The 21,881-nt window shown below is 39.4% G+C and overlaps 1 protein-coding gene and 1 long non-coding RNA gene across 9 annotated transcripts in view; one reads left to right on the forward strand and one right to left on the reverse strand.

Annotated features, from left to right (window-relative positions):
• Nucleotides 1–21,881, forward strand: part of sv (paired box protein shaven) — a 120,114-nt gene that overhangs the window by 59,098 nt on the left and 39,135 nt on the right. The gene's annotated exons all lie outside the window — the stretch shown is intronic.
• Nucleotides 706–19,438, reverse strand: LOC149030420 (uncharacterized). Its single transcript, XR_016178781.1, has 3 exons — nt 18,965–19,438; nt 8,688–8,787; nt 706–7,814 (listed from the first exon to the last, which is right to left on the reverse strand). It is a non-coding gene; the product is annotated as an uncharacterized LOC149030420 (long non-coding RNA).

The following is a 21,881-nucleotide window of genomic DNA, read 5'->3' on the forward strand; positions in this document are numbered from 1 at the left end:
GTCGCTCGCTCCTAAACACGGCGAAGGCGATTTATACTTGTCGGGAATTAGCATAAACGGTTTGTTTAAAGCGTGCCAGCGTACCAACGTAAAAGAGAGAGAGAGTCGATCTTACCACTCAATCGACACCCCGTTCTCGCCCATTCTGACTCACTATCCATTCTCTTATGTCACGAAGTCGTATAATAAGCTCAATACGAGTTTTACCATTTCTAACATCCTTCTTCTTTTCATTCTTCCTTCCTTCCTTCCTTCCTTCCTACCTTCCTTCGCTATTTGTAAAAGAATAAAACACGGTTTCTATGAGATCTTTTCTAATGGCCGATTTCATGATCCCGATCGCGAGATAGATAGAAAGAAAATCCATTGAGAAATCTCACCTTTGATGACGTGTATTACGTATTCGAGAACTCTTTAAGTATCTTGCAACGTTAATTGCCAAGCAGCTAATTGCCAATCGCAGCTACCAAGGTGCGATTATTTTCTTGTCATTTTTATCATTTTCATTGTTCTCTTTTTTCTACGCGTATCTACGTTTCTACGCTTAATAATATATATATATATATATATGTAAAATTATAGTATGTTATAAGTATTATATAAAATGGTGTTTGTATATCGTATACTTCATACAAAGTTGCGAGAATTTAATTGAAATTATTGCCGATAAAGGCTGTATTTGGATTTCTAGGAAGTGATAAAACGCATGCCAAAGGAAGAACGCGTTCGTTTCATTTACTTGTATTAAGTCGTCCATCGTCTAACTAAGATGAGAAAGATACTCGAAGGTAGTTGGGGATCCGGACTAATCGTGGTTTAATTAAGCGAGCCTAGCACGTATCGACTCTCGTCACTTTTTAGTCGTACACTTTAATGCAACTACGCCTTTCTCGCCATAACGATTTAAACTCTTTCTTCGTTACACTTGCTTAGTCTCGCACTTCTCTCGCGGAGAATAGATAACCCCAAGGACCCTGTGCTGCACCAGTTATTCTACCTTGTTCTTCTCCTTTTACTTACTTCTTGGTAGCATCAACTGAATAACGAAACGAGAATATCGCGTTACTCGTAATTTCCAAGTGTCCAGCAACGGATACAAATTAAAATCGTCTTTCTTTTCGTCTAAGCACGAGTAAGAGAAGGAAGACTAATGGCATATGCGAATTGTTTGACGAAAGGAAAGAGAGATGCAGGCGTCCTTGCCCCAGGATGCAGGAGGACACGAGGAGAACTTGCCTGCACGGTGACCTTTGCACTTTGCGGCCGGTGCACGACGTCTGTCCTCTTCTCCATAAATTCATCTTCCTACTTCGATAGAAAGGGAAGATTGGTGTAGTGAATGGATCTTCCATCTTCCTTCTTTCTATTTCAATGGCGTGCATACAAGGTTAAGAAGGATGGAAAATGGTCAGAGAAACCAACATACAAACTTTATTCTCTATACAAAGATTTGATTTATATTCTACTCGGAATTTATCGTTTCTTTTATTCGATTTTATTCAATTAATGAAATGTATAACATAATGATCGATTATTTTAATGAGCTATAATTAACGAAGATTATAAATCTTGAAATACGAAATCATTCCAAGTAATAGGTCGAAAGAATTTCTTCGAGAATAAGAGATGAAAAATAAAAAAAAAAAGATTAGAGCAAACTCGATCGAAACAGATTCTAATCGTTGATCAATTTAGTTTTTGATCGTAATCGCGGCACACGTGCCAACTAATCTCGTAACTACGTAACATATAGCGGAATACGACGGTGTTATGTGTGAAATTTAACAGGGCTCTTTGCGTGGATTTTGCAAATCATACGATTACTTCATTGCCTGGTGTTGCAGCCGGAAAGGAGCGTGAAATGGAGTACGCACGGTTCGAGAATAAATGTGAACGCGTTATCGGCCGTCAACGAGCACCACGAATATCGTAAAAAGGAAGCGTATCGAGTGAAACAACAGATAAAGAGAGAGGAGGAAAGAGAAAAGTAGAGCAACTAAATATATATCTAATGTAAGAAAGAGAAAGAGAAAGAGAAAGAGAAAGAGGGAAGTATTCGTCGAAGATTCTCTTGGATCATTTGGCGAAAGTGCGCGCACGACCCACCGTTTCCTTTTTTACGAGCGAGCGAGCGACCGACCGACCAACCGACCGGCTGTTTTGCTGCAGGTGCATCTCTGCTGAGAGAAACGATTGAGAAAGGAAGAGAGAGAAAGACGAGGCCAACCCAGCCACCGGTTAACCCAGGTCAGGACAAAGCCTCGAGCTACGATTCGGTATTTTTCGTGGATCCTGTTTTGAGAGTCCGAAAGAAGAAACCCGTTCGATCGGATCTAAGGATCTTATCTCTACAACGAGCTGGATTTAAATCTTCTATAAATACATTTCGAACCTCTTCTAACCATCTTCTTTTCCTACAATATTTATGCAACGTTATATTATTATCTTTTTATTTTTCATTTGAGCAATTTCAACAACCTACTCAACAAGATTATTTTGTAATAGAGAAATCTTTAGATTAATAACACAACTGCACAATTTATCCAGTTAGATTGAAGTATTACCTACAATTTTTGAGAAGGAAAAAAAAGTTAAAAAGGTATAAAACATTAGATATACATGCCGCACAGTTAGTTTCAATAGTAAAACGGTACACGAGAAACCATATATTTTTAAATACGAATCTTATACAATTAAAAGAAAAAAAAAGAAAAAATGATTCGCGCCGTTAGAAAGATATTCATTTTATTATCATCGAACGTAGAAGAGAATTATATCTATACAAAGATATACTCGCAAATACGTATGTCAGATGTACGCACCTTCGAACCTTCTTCCGGGCTTTAAGGCTGCCTCGCCTTCGCCTAGCGGATGCAACTCGTTCCCGTTTCTCTGGCGTCCACTTCGCTGCAAGAGGACTATAAGTACAAGATAGAAAGAGAGAAAGAGAAAGAGAAAGAGGAAGATATGCGATCTGGCTTCCTCCCTTCAGGCTACTCGGAGTACCACCAACGCCATGACGGTCAAGTCGATCTTTCTTCGATCGTACTGTTCGTTCGTGAATCGTTCGATATTATCTCGAAACCAATGACGAAGACAAAACGTACAATACGTTTAATAAACCTAACGCACACTAGAATTTCAATAGAAAATTGTTGCTAAATTAAATAGTTTTGTAAAGTGTATATTTGTGTTAGTTATAAGAGAAACGATGAAACAGTGGCACGCGCAAAACCACGAGGAAACTCGCGATCCATCGAAGGCGCCTCGATGTTGCATGTAAATAAGCCATTCGCGCGGCTGTTATTAGCGGTCTTTCGTGACGGCCGCAAAAATCTACTCTCCAGGAACGTAACATCTCGTTCGTGACGTTCTTTCCTCTTCCTTTTCTACAATTTCTTCTTCGATACTTTCATTTTTGCCATTAATTTTTTCCTCAATACTTCCCATTGGAAAGGAATAACCTATTTTGCTCGTATACATAGAAGAAATGAAGATTTTTGACTAATAAGACGCGCGAGAATTGAAATCAAATAAATGATATGTATTAAAAATGTGAAAATAATAGAAGGTTAAGTGGAATGGTTTTCTTGTTTGAACAAAGACAGCAGGCATCTCTTCGGAGATCTGTTCGGTGGTACACCGGGGTATTTGAGGAAATCGTGTTCGAGAAGGAAGGAAGGAAGGTTCTTGCTAAGATAAGAAGAAGAAGAAGAGAAGCGCGCACCGAGCTACAGACTCTCGAAGGTCTAGAGACCTTAAGGACAACGGTTCTTAGAAGTGCAACAGAGCTGTAATCGCTCCCCCGGTGCGGCCGTTATAGTATACGAATCACTGTCGGCAGAAAAGTAGGAGCCCGCGGGCTCCGCAATTTCCGTAAATACACACTGAAAACACCACCACCGCCACCACCACTACCACCACCATCGTTCACAATCAATGCTATCTTCTTTCCTTCCAAAGAATCAAAACAAAAAAGAGTAGGAAGTGACGAAGAAATTCCAATTGGTACCTACTTCGTGCTAATTTTTACAGCTACAAAATTTCATCGAATTTGTTAACATATGAAATGAATAAATGAATAATGAAAATGCATTTATATAACACATGGGCTGAAATGTCCCAGGCCTCACACATATATGGCTTTACTAGGATTAAATTGAAAAAAAAATAACGTTGAAACCAAAGTTTGGCTTGATAAACATTATTCGGACTCTGCAACAGGAAAATCAATCGTTGAGAAGAGGTTTGCTAAGTTTAATCGATGTGAAATGAGCGTCGAAGATAATGCACGCAGCGGACGACCAAAAACATCAAGAAAGTCTACAAAATAATTTTGAATGACCGTAAAGCAAAATTGATTGAGTTAGCTGAGACTCTAAAAATATCAAAGGAACGTGTAGGACATATAATACATGAATACTTGGACATGCGAAAGCTGTGTAGCTGCGCATGCTCACAATCGATCAAAAGAAACGATGGCAAAGTTGTATGAATTGAGCTTCGCTTTGCTTCCCCATCCACCGTATTCTCCAAATCTGGCCCTCCGTGATTTTTTCATGTTTTCAGGTCTCAAAAAAATGCTTCGCTCGAATGAAGAGGTTCAGGTTATCGCTGAAACTGAGGTCTATTTTGAGGCAAAAGATAAATCGTTCTACAAAAGTCGTATTGAAATGTTAGAGCGGCTCTTGAATGATTGTATTTCTCTTTATGGAGATTATATTGATAAATAAAGCAAAATTTTGAATGAAAGAAACCTTGTTTTCTTTGTTAGACCCGGGAATTTTCAGCCCATGTGTTATCGAATAATTTTCGATGGCACAGAAAAAAGTCGCACGAAAGCTGCTTTCCGTTGTCTTTTCTGTCATTGGCCGGACCAAAGTTGTAATTTTGATAAGAAATAAAAACTTATTTAAAATAAAAAAAAAAGTTATAATTTTGAGCTATCCTCGTTGTCCTAGTCGAACACCGTTGCGATAATTTATCTTGATCGGATGTAAGTCGAGCGCGCAGAGTCGAGCGCGCAGAGTCGAGCGCAAAGTCGTGCACTCGATCCTGAACACCGGTATGGACTTTCTGGACCACGCGCGTGAGTTCTGCAGACCGAGAAATCGTTTCTCTGATCGGCAATGTTGCGACGGACACGTGCTCGGCAAACAGAAACGAAAGGTTCCTTTCGATCCTACTACCATTTCTACTATTAATCATTATTATTATTACGAATGCACCCTTTTGAAAAATGCACCTATTACGTGCATACAAAGTGTATATGAAATAAGGTTGAAATGCGATGCTAGGCATCGAACGAAATATGAAAGAAATTGTTGTAAGTGAAGCGTCAAGGCCGCGAGGGCTTTTATTCCTCTGGCTTTATCATCGTTCGATTATCCTTTGGATTCGTGCTGGTGGCAAATCGAGATCGAGCGCTCCTCCCATATCGAACGAACGATCCAATCGTACAACGTTGATCCGCCCTAAAGAGAACACTCCTTTTATCGTTTTAGCGGCTCTTTCGTGACTGTTTCGTGCTTAAGAAGATATATCAAGCGTTCTTCTTTATCGATCCATCTATCTATCTATCTAACGTTTCGAATACGTGACTATATACTACTCTCAGGCGAAAGGGGCACGTCGTTCGTTCCCATTAGCGAGACGATCGTCGTCGTTATCATCCACTTTTTCCTACAACTGGGCGTGAAAGAGACGAAACAAGCAAGAAAATCAGTTGTATGCGAGCAACCGACACGAGCACCAATGCGAGCACTATTTTGTTCATTGCTAGCTCTGAACCTATCTTTCAGGTGTCGACTAATGAGAGCTGCTACCGTTCAACGTTCTCGCCTACAGAGTCCGCGCGATGCAAAACCGGCCCCGTCAAAATAAAAGATAAACCAAATTACTTCCTACGAGTTGCGAATCGTTAAACCTACTTTCTTCGAAAGATCCTACGTAAGATGTTTGTATCGTTCCGTTAACGGTGAACCGACGAGCCTTCCGGGAAGACTTAAACATGCGTCCTCGACTATGTTTCGATATTTCTTTTGCTTTGACACTCTATTTGTAATATAATACAAATTTATACAAATATATCTAATTGACTCGATTTAATTGTATAATAATGCCATTGATAATTCTCACGGCATTAAACGCGTTACTATAAAATATTTCAACTATTTCTTTTCACTATTATCGTATTAATGATTTATGTAGATTACTACCTTAGATACGTGTAAATTACTAGGGGAAAAAATTTATAGGTAAGAACTATCACGCGAGGGGGAAAATAAAAAAGAGGCAATAAAAAAGAGTGCGCCACGACAGGTGTCTTCGTCGCGTAGTCACTAACCAACCTAACGCGGCAGGTCAGTTTTCTTCTTTGGTGCACGTACACTGGAATAAACTGCTAGCACGTCTTCCACGTTAATAAGCTATCAACTAATACTAAATTAAACCAACTAAAATCACTATATAATATATAATATTATAGTAACTTTGGTAATAGAAATTTTCTTAAAATTCCTAATGTTGTTTATTATTTCTGAATACCATGTATTACACTAAAAGATTTTATGGTTAATTATAAAACATCTTGTACAACATAGTCTTTTCGAACCGGATCTATAAGAAATCTAAAAGATCGTTAAAAAATCTCTTAAAAATCGTCCGAACGTTCTTTCCTCAATGTCCTTGAATTCTGTTCGTTTTATTTTATTTCTTTTTTTTTTTTGCTACTCTACTCATTATCTTCGATCGTTAACAACGTTCTTCGGAAAAATCACGATCGTTTCCCTTTGAGTATCTATCAAGTTATGGTTGTATTCGTGTACGCCAGTTAACGCGACGATATCCGTGCGAGATCTCGAATAAATCTCGTTTTACGTCGTTCAATGGCGGGCGAGGGAAGTATTAGTATGCGATCAACGTTACTTATAAACTCTTTCTTTACGTTTTTTTTTTCATCCTTTTCTATTTCTCTTCCTTTCTCTCGGTAAGCAGTACGACGAGGACTACCATGACGACGTCGACAACAGTGTTTCGATGCTGACTTCACGCGATTAGCATTGTCATTAGCATAATAATCTATAGGACCGGTGCATACTACTCGCGATGGTGTGTTGCATGGGAGAAAGGGCGCCTATGTAATCTATGAGGCAACGGTTCTCTCTCGTTCAAGGTTCGCTAACGTAAACAATGCAGATCTATCGTTAGATCGACTATCGATTCTAATCTAATTTGTAGCTTTTTAATCGTTGAAAATTATGTTACGCTTCGATATAGAAGAATACTAAGATTTCTATCATTTGAAATAATTACTTCAATATTTTCATGAGAATAGACAAATTGTCTAATTCGTACTTTCATTGCTACATAACTTATGTTTCAAAATAGTACACCTAAATTCTATCTTATTAAAATTAAAGAATGGAACACGTAAATGTAATTAAAAATGAACAAATAAATTCCGTGCAAATATCTTGCAGACATTCGCACGATACGATCATACGACTAATCATTTTTCTCTCGTTGATAAGAAGACATTCCATGGGGAAAAATAATATATAGTAATGAGATCGAGTTGAAAGACGAGGAGTTTCTCTATCGTTAACTGCACTGACGACAATAAAGAAGACGACAACGACGACGTGGGATCGTCCTTGTCTTTGCTCCCGCGGCCCCCATTGTCTTACGTTCGCCGACTTACTTTGCTCACTTCCATCCGGTAACCATCGAAAGTGGATTACTTTGCTTAACAAATTGCAAACATCCAATCCTAAGATATTGGTTTGTTTGTTGTTAAAAATCTCTTCTTTAATCTGGAAAAAAGAATATTCAATTAAATAAATACATAACACAGTTTGAAGCACAAAAAACGAGATAGATTCGATATTCAGTTTCAAGACGAATTCAATTTTTGCGGATTGATTCTACTGATGACAGACAATAACCTGTGAAAATCCATATCTGGTGCAATCTGTGACTTCTACACTGTACAACTGAACGAATTTATGCAAGTATTCATCGAACGAATAAATAAACGAAAATAAACGCGTACGTAGAAGAAAAAAAGAAACGTTAATATTTAGCAAAAGTTGTAATAAAAACGTGCATCCATCTCTTTATCTCTTTTCTTCACTCTTTCTCTCCTCTTTTCTAAACAAGTTTGAACAAAGAAGCCCCGTTTCTCACGAAGCACCTGGTTTTCCCTCGCACGTGCTTGCCTCGTAACGAAACTTCGACGTGAGTAATCATAATTATCACATAATTCTCGCCCATACTTTTTACGTATATACGTACACGCATATATGTATATCACGAACGTTAGCTCGCGACATCGATTTCGCAAATATTTCCCAGAGAAAGAGAGAGAGAGAGAGAGAAAGATTGGCAACAACAACCTTTCGCAATTCAAGTTAGAGAAAATAATGCTACTGGAAAAAGGAGATTATTATTAGTAGTATGCTTTTATGCACGACGATTCGAAGCGTGAAAAAGACTTACTTGATCTTTGAACCGATTCAATTGGTCCTGACTTCTCTTAATGCGATAATTACTATGAACGTTCGAGCATGTCGATGTTATAAATATATATTAAAATCATGTTGTAAATTAGAACGCTTAATATAGAAAAGTAATTAGTTAATAAAATGATTTTACTTGATTAAATCGGAAGAGAAAGGTTTACTTACTTAGTTGGGCTCAACGTACCGATGAATCTCTTCCTCTTCAAAAAAAAAAAAAAAAAAAGACGACAGATGTATGCATCCATCGATGAGCGTGCAAGTTCGTCTGAAAATTGAATATTAATATTGCAACGTTAAGTAGTAGTGAAAGAAATGATTTGAAAGTTGAGAGAGACACGTGTTTATTTAAGTTGCTCAGTTGACGTTTGCGTAGCGACTGACGCGTATCAATGTCAAAACAATATCTTCGGAAAAATTGTTTGTTTATATTATCATTCTTTCTTCCTCGCACGCGCATATATATAGAGTATACTCAATACATATGTAATATACCGGTTCCTCGACATCATTTATTACGGTTTTTTGCTAGAACTGTTATTAATTGTCTCACAGATTATATTTCAACTGATAAATCATTATACGTGAAAAGATATTTGAAATTGGAATTGTCCATCCGTTGTATCTGATATATAAAGTATGAAGGTGTGTCGCGTTGGTTGGTAAGGTCTTAAACAAAAGGCATATTAAGCATCCCCGATTTCCTTTATTATCCCTTTCTGTGGCCTCCTTTTTTTAATGGTCTCGAAGAACCTTACGCGATGGGAACCGCGAGATAGGGTCGAGCACATTGATTTTAAAGAATGCCAAATTACAGGAAGCGAGAGGTCAAATTAGTTCAAAGGCAAGCCGTGGGGAACGTTCGGTGCCGAACTTGGCCGACAAACGCAACGGCGATGCACCTGTGCGTTCCACACACTTCTCTTCTTCGTTACTATGGATTTACAATCGAACAGAAAATTTTAATATTGTTACGAAAGTGTTATTTATAATTATCATTAATCGAGTAAAAAAGTTGTATCTCGAAGATAATTATACATCACACTTGTATAAGAAGAAAATGAAAAAGATAATAATAAAAGATTTACGATAATTGTAATATAAGATAATACACGTAGAAACGAATGTAACATAGAAGCACAGATAGATAAGGATGCATGCACGTGTGTAGATATACGTATTCATTAAAGGCCTCTTACGTAAGCAATATCTCATCGCGTAGCTACTACACGTAGAAAATCATTTAAGCGTGAAATTCATTAGGTCGATTTATCGAGTCAAGCGCATTATGCTAAAGATGATTATTACCGGTAAGAATAGCGAAAGCTCCATTCTCGATACACAATCGATCGATCGATCGAGTTTTTCTTAGGGAATTCAAAGGCGCCACGTTATAACGACTATCTCTACCATAGTCGGAACACGTTTAGGTTAGCGAGATCGTGTCGAGCCTTGGAATCGATACGTGACGTCGATCGGCGGACGGGAGTTGGTCAGCGTGCAAGAAGGTGCAAGCTCGAGTAGAAGAAAAGGACAACGACGACGGTGAGGTCAGCTGAGGTTACCACCAGCGAAAGCGTACCTAACGCTTTCGACAAAACTTATACGCTCCTACATGCAAATCTCGAACACACGTCTATTACCAGAGTGACACCGATTTCGTTCGCCTTCTATATCGATTCGATCTCCATTTCGTAATGTACCAAAGGAGACACGTTTCAATTTTTTACATATCTTTTTTTTCTTCTAATATTTGCTATTTCCAACGAAGCTAACTTCTTAATACCAGCTACGAAATTGTTGTGCATTATTCTCTCGACAATTTCCTTCCTTACTATTTTATAAATTGTACAAACTATGTGAACGTATTATGCAATATGTACATATAAAGCGAGACTAGCAACCAGTTAGAGACCACGTTTAGAGAGACACGGTAGGAGCCATTTATTTTCACAAATTCTCTTTTTCTCCTTTGTAATATATTATAACGTCTGCTTCAAAGTAGTAATGTAAAAATTGCAATATATAAATTCGATAAAAGAAGAAGAACGATCGATTATTATCGAAAGGACTAATTTACTTTTGCACCGCACGAAAGTCATTTTTCTAGAGTGTAAAGAGAAGAATCGGCAAGAGGTGAGAGGAAAGGGAGGAGAAGGATGGAAGGTAGGAAGGGTGGTGCTGCCGGTGTAGAGATACTCTCGCACACGTACACCTTCGTGTACTCTCCCTCTTCAGGTAGATAGGCGTGTACGTTGAGCCGCCGTCGCCGCCGCCACCGCCGCCGCCGCTGTTCGCTTGGGAACCCGACGCGGAGCACGTCCTTGACCGGGTCTATCGTGTGACCGATCTCCCGCGCATCACAATGCTCCATCCTCTCACCCCTCAACCACCCTCGACCACCCTTCGACCCTGGAGCCACCTCTCCTCGCTCGTACTTTTATGCGTCCACTTTGTTTCTTTATCTCTCTCTCTCTCTCTCTCTCTCTCTCTTTTACCTTTTTGTTTTTAACGCAACCCCGTTGGAAACGTACATTCGTGCTGTTTGAAAAATATTCGCCAAAGAAACAATGTGGACGTGTGCGTGAGAGAAAGAGAGAGTCAAAAAGAGATGGATCGATCTCTTCCTCTTCTTCTATGAAAACTCTCTATTGTATATCTTAATAATTAGTATGACGCATAACGTATAGCGAAACACGTTGGGTCTCTAGGTTAATCATTCCTATTTCCAAGAAAATTTCAATAAATTGCATCGTTGTGTTTTCTATATCGATGAAAAACGAAAAAATATAAAGACACAAGTATCGATAGGAGTTATCTGTAAAAATATTGAGAACCACTGGCCACAGTTGAAATAGTGGGAGTAAACTGGGAGTAGTACTGGGTCCTCGCTTAGGACGTAGAGGCCGAAGGGAAAGAGGAGAAGGTAGAACACTGAGACAATGGAGCATTAAAGCCACGGCGTGCTTTTCTAGACAGGAAATTACAGGGATCACGCGGAGATTGACAGAAAAACGGGCCCGGACTGCTCGCGGATAGCTAAGAAACCGCGCTGTTAAGCACGATACGCCAAAGTCTTCCACGTCATACGCGAGAACTACCCTTTGATCAAATCGCAATTTGATAAAACAATAATCCGATTCATGGATCCTCGCGAATGTTCCTAAAAAAAAAAAAAAAAAAAGAAAAAGGAAAAAAGTAGATCTCGGTAAGAGGTAAGAGAGAAGAAAGACGAGAGCTGCCGAGAGACATCGATGACGTACGGCGTCGTGGCCATCCATTACCAAGGGGGACGATAAATTCAACCCCGGCCAGTGTGTGTTGACCGGGTGAACTCCGGAGAGGAACATCGCGAGTGCCGGTGGTGAGCCTCTCGGCTAATAAAGAGGATAAGGATAGAACGTTGGAGAGAGGAATAAAGGGGGAATCAAGCGGGATATTGGCAACATTAAGTATAAATGCAACCTACCGAGATTTATGTTCGACAAGGAGAAGAAGCAGAAGAGAAGGATGAAGAAGAAGAAGAAGAAGAAGAAGAAGAAGAAGAAGAAGAAGAAGAAAAGGAAGAGGAGGAAAAGAAGAAGAAGGAGGAAGAAGAAAAAGAAGGTGGAGGAGGTTCGTCGTGGCAGAAGGGATGAGGTCGCCGCGAGGCGTAGCGGAGACCACACGGAGAGTTGAGTTTGTTCGTGGCTCGTGGGGGGCCCTTCCTTCCTTCCTTCTTTCCTTCCTTCTTTCCTTCCTTAGCAGCTAAAACCTTTAACACCCTTCCAACAATTTTTTGTCCTTTCCTTTTTATCTCTCTAATTTTTTCATCAAAACTTTATCCTATCAACATTTTTCTCCGATTGCGAAACTATCCAACGAAGGAAGAAACATCGTTTCTTTTTTAATGTCGTTCCATTAGACTGATGACATTTTTAATTTTTTCTTTTTTTTTTTTTTCAAAAATTTTCGATTAGATAAATCTAACGGTGGAAGGATGGTTTGCGAAAGAAGGTCACGTGGATAATTAGATAAGGAATGCAATCGTCTAGGAGCAATTTTGCTCATTCTATCTCACGTATGGCCATCTTTAGTAGCGATTGATTATGATAGGCTCGTTCTCCCGCGCGCGAACACACGAGTGCTGCTTGCTACTGCAGAAATTGCATCGTTTCGCTTTCACATGTCGGATGCGGTCGGAACGACGATCCTCGTATCCCACTTTGCGTGGATCTTTTCAAGAGAAAGAGACGAAACCGCGCTCCCATTCCTCCTCGATTTCGACAGCAACTCGAACGTCGGACTCTCTTGAGCCATCAAACGGTACCATCTTTGACGAATCGAAAAAATCCAAGATCAAAGTTCTCCACACCTTCGATCAAAATCAAATTGCAATTAATCTTTCGTTAATTCGTTAAGGTTTTTTTTTTTTTTACAAAGAAGAAGAATTATTCTAATCAGCATAACTCGAGTTATGATATGAATGAAATGATATTTCTGTAAGGAAATGAACTAATTAAGATCGTGACAAGAAATAGTACTTGTCTTGTACTCTTCTCCCCGTTGGTAATTTAGAAGAACGTAGACGCAAAAGGAAACGAAAAGGTATCTCTCAGTGGCGTCGGAGAAGACGACAAGCTTGAGTCGAGTGCTCCTCTCTCGAAGATCGATGAACATCGTTCGAACACGTGTTCCAAGTGGCCCAAGACGAAAACAGAAGGACGAACGCGTTCGTTATGTTCGTTATGTCGGCCGGCCATAAAGCTAACCTGCCACTCTTGCATACGTAACGCGTAACGTTGCGCAATCGTTACGGATATCGCGTCTAATGATCCGCCGCCACCCCCAGGCCCCCGCAAAGTCTCCCAGAGAGAATCCTGATCGTTGCTAAACAAGCGAACCGGTTCCAACCTCTTTACAATGTGATCGACATTTTACAACTAACGCATTCTACTTTTTTTTCTGTTGTATTTCCTACGTGTTCTTCCTTCTTTCATTTTATCTTTTCTTTCTTTTTTTTTTTTTTTTTTTTTCAAAGCAAACACCTATCGATGATGCATTTATTATTATGCAAATTCCTAGAGTCACATTTTCCTCTAGTATTATCTAATACACAGGTAATTTATTTTTCATCGCATTGATCGTAAAATAAAAAAAAAACAATAAAAATAAAAAAAGAGTATTAAGTAATAGAGATTTGTGTAAGAGACGAAGACTCTTTCTTGTGATTTCTCACTTACGATATAACTGTCAGGCGAAAGAAACGAAGTGCCAGGAGAGAACAGCTGATCACGGTAAGATAACTCATAACTTTATAAACAGACCGCATTCTTTCGGATGTACTTGCGTACACTTTCTACGACTTACGTATCTACGTAGACCGAACCGGCCTAAGAACATAAATGTACGGGTATTCAAGAGCTTACGCATTAATTATGAGAAAACGAAATAGACCAACACCTACGCTCACTCTTTATCTCTTTTTATTTTTATTTTTCTTTTACTTCGAAATTTACATCGAAATATTTTATCTATCAACTTTTACTTGCGGTGATCGATCTATACGATGTAACTCTAAATACGCAAAATAACCATTCGAATATTGAAATACATTCTAATAACTATTAATATTAGGTTTGTTTTTTTTTTTTATTGGAAAATCATCCATTATTTTGTTTCGTTTAGTTTAATTAATGAATCCTATCCACATACTTATAATATTAACGATAACACTCATCAATGCAATATAAATCTCTGTAATAAAACATTAGAAAATTGACAGATTTGTGCATTCGTATCAACATTTAGATATCTTTACAAAAGACTTGATTAAACGATTATACACTTACTTCGCGAGTGACTCTTATCATCGAGAGATCTTATTAAAATCATCTCGACGAGCTAAGTAATACAGCTGTTATTTATCGTAAGGAGGTGTTCGAAACGAATAAGGAGAATAAATGGCAGAAAAAGAAATAGAAGAAGACGAAGGAGAAGAAGTAGAAGCAGAAGAAGAAGAAGAAGAAGAAGAAGACGTTCGATGCAAGTATGGGGCATCGACCTATCGAGATGGCCGCTCCTACCGGAAGCGAATCTAAACCGATCCTCTTGTCCCTTAACAAATCTCTTTGCTTCTCTCTCTCTCCCTCTCTCTCTCTCTCTCTTTAGCTTTCTAGATCATTTCAGATACGCATTGCCAAAGAGAAGTCGTGTGACATATCCAACATAGAAAAGTTTCTACCGTTTGGCTGATTTTTCTTTTTCGATGCTTTCAATTTCTTCAAATCTATTGTACGACGACTCGTTCTATAAGATATACCTCGTGTACCGTATTTGTGTTTAATGTTACATCGAGCACCGACAATTGACATTGATTTCTCGCGCACCACAATGCACATTGTACCTTTTTTTTTCTTAACCAACGGCCATTGTGCAACTGAAACACAGAATACTTTTAGATCCCAGCAATACTGCCAACTGAACATTTCTATTCTCATTAAAAAAAAAAAAATAGACAAGAAGAAAATGATTACAAATGTACGTTCTCGATCATTTACGAACATCCGGTAGTGTCAATACCTTCGTAACACCTAATAAATCGAATCAAGTTAATCGTTCGGCTTGGGTTTTGTTTTATCGAATATTTGTTTCTATAGTTTGATTCTTCCATTTAATTCTTCGTGTTGTTAAAGCGGATGACCGACCAACCGACCGGGCAACGGCCGGACCCAGGTGGTTGGTGCGTTCATGCCAGGGACTGAGTTGCTTGCTATCGTGAGTGGCTCGCGAGCTACTTAAGTACACTAGGGCCAACCAAGTTGCACGTATATACTATAGGTTATATCCATATATATGTATGGGACGCGTGAACCGTCAGCGGCATACCGTGCCGCTATCAATTAGATTAGAGGATTTATTCGCGGTTATCCGGGCTACAAAGTCGCGTATCGCTATGCCAACTCGAGCGTATAAGAGAATATACCTACTCGCATACCGGCAAGCGTACAACTACATATGTACAACTTTTCCACCGTTTCGCGCCTATCTCTTTATTGGGGAAGGATCCTTCATCCTTTTCTTCCTTAATATTATACATGTACAGCAACGATGAGCGAGAGATAAAGAAAAAGCTAAGAGGAATGAGACGACACGTGCTCTACGAAGTAGCATCAGCACCAGCAGTCGCAGTTATATACCAATGAGATTCCCTCGTTACACCATGAGTTATTTATTATATATGAGACAAGGAGAAAGAAAGAAAGTAAAAAAGAAAGAGAGAGAGAGAGAGAAAGAGAGAGAGATTCTATTCCAAGATGTCTCCTCACTCGACGTCAGGACGTATCGAGTGAAGAATTTCTCTCTATATGTTATCGTTTTCTTTGCTAAAGATACGTCATCGGTTTTCTTCCTTCCTCTTTTGATTTTTTTTTTTTTTTTTTTTTAATATATCCGATCGCAGTCGAGCGAAAAGATAGAAGGATTCTTTTGGTAAATTTCTTCCACCGGTTCAAGGATATTATTATCGTCATTATTATTAGCATAACGTGGATGGAGGAGATTAATGTTAACGAGAACGTATCCTGCTGCTTTCTTTCTTCTTCTTCTTCTTCCACTTTTTTCCTTTTTTCTTTTCTTTTTTGTTTTTTTTTGTTTTGTTTTAGCGAGCGTAGGAGACGCACATTCCTATCGAGCACGAAACAAATCGAGCTATTCGCAAGACAGGTAGAACATATACCTACACTTAACTATATACTATATATATATATATGTATATATGTGAGCACGCGTATATCGTGATTAAGCGTGTCTAATGCGCTTTCTCCGTGCGCACGAGATCACGCGAAAAGGGAAGCCATACGTTTTCTTGGGAAACCCGTTATCGCAGCTTCCTCGATATGATCGAATTAATCGAATTGAAACGATGCACGAAAGAGAACCGATTCTCTATCCATTCTTCCTTTTTCTCAAACACCTTCAAACGATTGCTTCACTTAAGGATTAACGTAGCACGCGCTTAGATATCCGCCTTTACTTGTGAATTTATATCTAGATTTTACACATTTTATGTTTGTTTGTTTTTTTGGTTTTTTTTTTTGTAACACGATTCATCGCTTCGTGAACCGGTTGAGAAATATCGTTCCTTTATTACGATACACGCTGATGCAACTGTCTTTTTCTTTCTTTTTTTTTTGCAAACCAACAAATTGAATCATTTTGATAAGTCGATGAAAAGTTATTCCGGTTTGAGAATATTCAAGAATGACAATTTATTTTTCCCTCATTGAAAAATAACAGCTTCTTCTATAGTAGTATGTTTCTTATATCATTCCTTCCGCGTCGTTTTATGTCGGATCTTATTTTAACCATGGAGAAAAGCAGTGCTTCGTAAATTTTCATTCCATGATTTTACGAACATTTAACTTAGAATTACAATCGTAAAGAAAAAAAAAAAAAAGAAAAAATAAGAAATGCAATATTAATCGATATTTCATCGAAGATCTATCGTTGGAATAAATTCACGTATAATTATTTACTTTCTCGATGTTCATCGGATAAATGAATTCGAAGAGGGATAATAGGATAAATTGAACGTGGACGTAAAGGACATAATTATTCATTCGGTATTTGTCAGTCGGCATTCACGAGCTCCTTTGTATCTTCTTGCCGCGGTGTATCGTGTCATTTTATTGCCTCGACGTGATCGTCTTACTACAGTCGTGCCTCGTGGTAAAGACGTAAGTACCGTAGACACGATCCTCGAGTTCTACCAGCCGACTACCGAGGGACGACTCACCGCACTTCGTGAGGACGTAAGGAAACCTACCCTATCTTTCTTTTTTTTTTCTTCTTTTATTAATCCATCCGATATATTTCAAATTATTCCTCCTTACTTCTTCATTTTTATAAATAATTTAGCCACGGACAAATTGATACTGTCAAATTGAATTGGTTGTTTTAATGAAATTTACAAAATAGAAATCAAAATTATTAGAGTAATGTTAACCGACAGGTGTTTTTAACGGGTGTCAAATTGACAAATGCGCCAGTTCTGGTGTAAAATAAATCGTACATGAATGTTCTCGTCGATGTGTTACGAGAAGTAATTTTAAATAAAAGAACGAAAAGGGTTACAAAGAAAAAACATAGCATAATTTCTCTCTCTCTCTCTCTCTCTCTTTTTCTCTCTTGCTTTCTCTCTGGGAGAACCGGTACGAGTCACGCGTGTCGTTCGATAAATCTCGACAGCGGTGCTGCGCTCGTAAAGGAGAAATACGCGTCTATCGGAGGCGCGGCGACGTGCCTCTCGAAACGCTCCAAAAAGTCTCACACCATCCGCAAAATGTTCCAACGTTTACACGGAGATAGAGATACGCGTTACGTGCTTGTATATCTATATGTATGCGTATACGTATGAGTAGAGTCGCGTGCACGAGCCAAAAGAGTCGAGCGTGCGCGCGCTCGAGCGTGTGACGCGAGTACGCAATACAACACACATGCACGCTCGTAGATAAAAAGAAACAAAGATATATATGTATATAATTCGCTCATGTACACAGAAGCGCATGGATCGGCGTAAAACGTAAAGGCGGATACACGCGGGGATACGGCAGGAAATGATTTGTGTCGTATCTCCTCGTCCGGCTGAACAATACCCTTCTACCGTGACTGACTCATCCTCCTACGAAACGAACCTCGAAAATGAATCCGCACCTATTCTTCTCTCAAAGTCCTAACTCTTTTTCCTAATGTCAATTCGATTGAAATGAATAATAATTAAATGGATCATCGTCGTATTATATATATTTCAGTTGCAACAATCGTTCTTTATCCACTAACTCTTCCCTCTCATTTAATCGAACGCAATAATAAAGCATTGCTATTGGATACATAACACGAAGCTATAATTACGATCTTCTAATAAGGATTATATGGACTCGAAGGAGAAGGAATCGAATAACGAAAGGAACCACAAGAAGGTAGCCAGTAGAGATGATGATCGATATAGCATTGGTATCATCGTAGAGTAATTATGGAAGAGAGAGAGAGAGAGAGAGAGAGAGACTCAGTGGCAAAGAGGAGCTCGGCCCTCTCGGCGAGTAAAGAGCAAAGTAAAGGGTTCCTGCGGTTGGAGGCGCGTTGTTGCGGTTAAAGCCATAACACGTCACGTCGAAGCTCCAGCCACTTCTTAACTACCCGATTCGCCGCTCTCTTTCGCGATCCTAAGTGAGTACGAGGGAGACCGAGCGAGCGCTAGCGAAAGAGAGAAAAAGATAGCTGCTTGGTAGCCGACACACAGCACGCATTTATAATATACGCGCTCGGGACGAGTACGACCGGCGGTCAATTATTGCTCGACACGACCACAGAACTACGGACAGTCCGCGTTTGCCGTCCGTCGACGCGTATCGCTCGAGATTCGCAATACAGAGACAAAGATATGCAGGTAGGATCGTTCTACTCACTTGCAAGGACTATTCACGATCGAGTGGACGCTTTCCAATCGCTCCTGTCCATTCAATGTTCAAGATGAAGGATTCTGAGTAATCGTCCGAAGATGGATCACCTGGCTGGCTGCTCCTCCTGCTTTGCTTCTTATACACGATGGATTTATATTTTCTCCTTTAGCTAATATAAATAAAAAAAAAAAAAACCAAAATTCGCTTTTTAATGTTTGAAAAAAGGAAACGTGCTAATTATCTATGTACGCCATGACATTTTAGAGGAGAGCGTAAAATATTTTCCTTTTTTCCTTCATTCCCAATATGCTTCTCTTAAAGCTGAGGCAATGCGAACTGTAGCTTTGATTTTGCCGATTGGCAGTAGTGATCTGGAATATCGGCAGCTATTAAGATCGCGATTATCGATAATGTGTTTCCCATGTCGGTATGCGAGTCACGAATCGACGCGTATCCCTCCTTCTTCAATATTGCAAATGATCCATGAATAACATGAAATCCTGTAAGGTATGAATGAAAATGAAGAAAAATATATGAATGTTTGCTTAAATCCAATAAACGTCATATTAGTAATTAGATGAAACGTTTATCTCGTTCATGAATCATCATACCCAATGATTTTCACGCTTTAAATCACGAACGCTTACCTTGCTAAATCTAATCGATCGAATGATTAATCGAGGTGCAAGTTTAATTTTGTAAAAGTTTGAACGGTTGGTAGCACAGCGGAAACGGAGGAGTAGCTGTCGCCATCTGTGACCCTAGAAGGCGAAGCAAAATTCTTGATCGTAGCTCTCGTTGCTAGTCACCAACAACCACGAGAGAGACCAGCCTCCGTTGGTAAGATCGCAATCCTTTCCCTCTTCCTCTCGCAAACCTGCTTCTTTTTTCCATTTAAAAAGGGCGCACTAGCGCACGGCCACTGCAGCCGATCGGTAGGACGATAATAATTAATAACGGCCGTTTCTCCTTTATTGCGCTACAAAATAAAAAAAAAAAAGAAACGAGGGTAAAAAAATCGGCCAAGGATGGATCGTGCCGTCGTCCCGGATATCGGCGCCATTAATAATGCCAATTAAAACAAGCTGCGCCCATTGACGGATCGAGAAAGAGCTACTCAAGAAGGAGCTACTACCAACCTTGTTTACAGTTCGATAGAAAAAGGAAGTTAATCATAAAAGATTGAGTACCGATCGATGCCCATTGTTCTCTCTACCAAACGTTCTTATTCTACTAATTGCATTATGTGTATCTAGATAGATTTATGCACAATTAAATGATTGCAAACTCTAATAATAACACTTGGTTCTAACATCTATCTAAACAAATTTCTAACGATTAGAAATAAAGACGTCTCGTATTCCAGATTAAAACTCGGAAAAGATCGTGAGAGGGAGAATGGTAGCAATGATAGAGAAACAGACACTAGTCGATTAATAACGCAACCAACGTCTAATCCCAGGCAACTCGATGGATATGACGAATAGGCCCGTTACTCGAGTCCGTGCTTGGCTTTCGGCTGGAACACATCTCTCTCTCTCTCTCTAGAATTCTGCACCCTCTCAGTCGTGGTAGTAGAGGAAGGGGATTGAGGAGGGTGGCAGATTGATCCGTCACGGAGCGCGAGCACAATCACCCCCATTAGACATTATGTGCCTCCCGACTACCGCACGACGACGATCGCACGTGAGTTCTCTCTCTCTCTGTGTCCCTCTCTCTCTCTGTCCCTCATTCTCACACACAGACTGTCACGCGCGCGTGTGTGCAGTACTGAAATGCAGTAGCTACCAATTCTCTCTCCATCGCACGCATGTATTCGGTGTTTCACTCCTGAGCTATGATACTTGTACTGATCTACCGGGTCTACTAGCCGCAACGACGATACGAGGAAGCTTGGATTTGTGGCAAACAGCGACAGCAACAACAGCAGCTTCTACTCTAACTGCCAGCGACGTATTCTATGCGAGCTACGATCAACTTGCATGAATGGAAGACCACGTTAACTCGTTCTTCCTCAAGTGCTTTCTTTTACAAAATTCCCGCATCCAAAGTATCGATCTCTTTTGCCATGTTAAATCTTTTTTCGTTCTAGTAGATTAAATATCAAACTATTGCTATTGATCCTAATAGATTGAACAGTTAACAAAAAGAAACAAATCAAATACTATATTTAGTAGTTAATAATATTTGTAAACTAATTATAGCAAGATGAAGTTTCTTTTTAGTAGATCTTAAGCGCGTATAATGTGTGCGGGTCTAACATAAGAAAAAGACTTCCTAGATAAAGTTTACGCATCCGGAGAGAGTAGTTTGCGACACGGAGCGTTGCACGGAGCAGTGCACGGCGCTTCTCGTCGAAGCCACCCACGTAGCCCGCCGCTCGTTTGTCATCCGACAAATAGCCTTTCTGGCACGCGGTCGCGTGCGCGCGCGAGAGCGCCACACGACCAAGAAAACTTCAAGTACGTGTAGAGCGTCGTTCATAGATATCCATCCTTCCTACTCGTCGTTTTCCTTTTATCACGTTCACTCGGATTATTATTACACGCGAAAAGGGTGCAAAACACGAAAATAAGAGAAAGAAAGAGACAACGTTGTAGAGGCCTTCGTCTTCGTCACCGATCCTTCGTCGATGCACTTACTCCCGTCTAACCAAACATCTGGTTTCCTATCTCAACGTTAATCTCGAAGAAAGAAAAAGTGTTTTCGGTGTTAAGTCCAATTCGATGATAGACTCGACTTCTATTTCAAGAATTTTCTTAGAATTTTTTACCCCCTTGCTTTTTCCCACCTAAAACATCCACATGGGCAACAACTTATTTTACGATTATCATTTTTAATTAAAATTGGGAAAAAATGGTAGGGGAATTATCTCGATATGGAGCTCGAAAAAGATAGGAAGGAGGGTGAAAAGGCAGAGCAA

This window comes from Polistes dominula, unplaced genomic scaffold (genome assembly GCF_049000335.1).
Source record: "Polistes dominula isolate Pdom_NZ unplaced genomic scaffold, Pdom_raw_medaka contig_37, whole genome shotgun sequence".
NCBI lineage: Eukaryota > Metazoa > Arthropoda > Insecta > Hymenoptera > Vespidae > Polistes > Polistes dominula.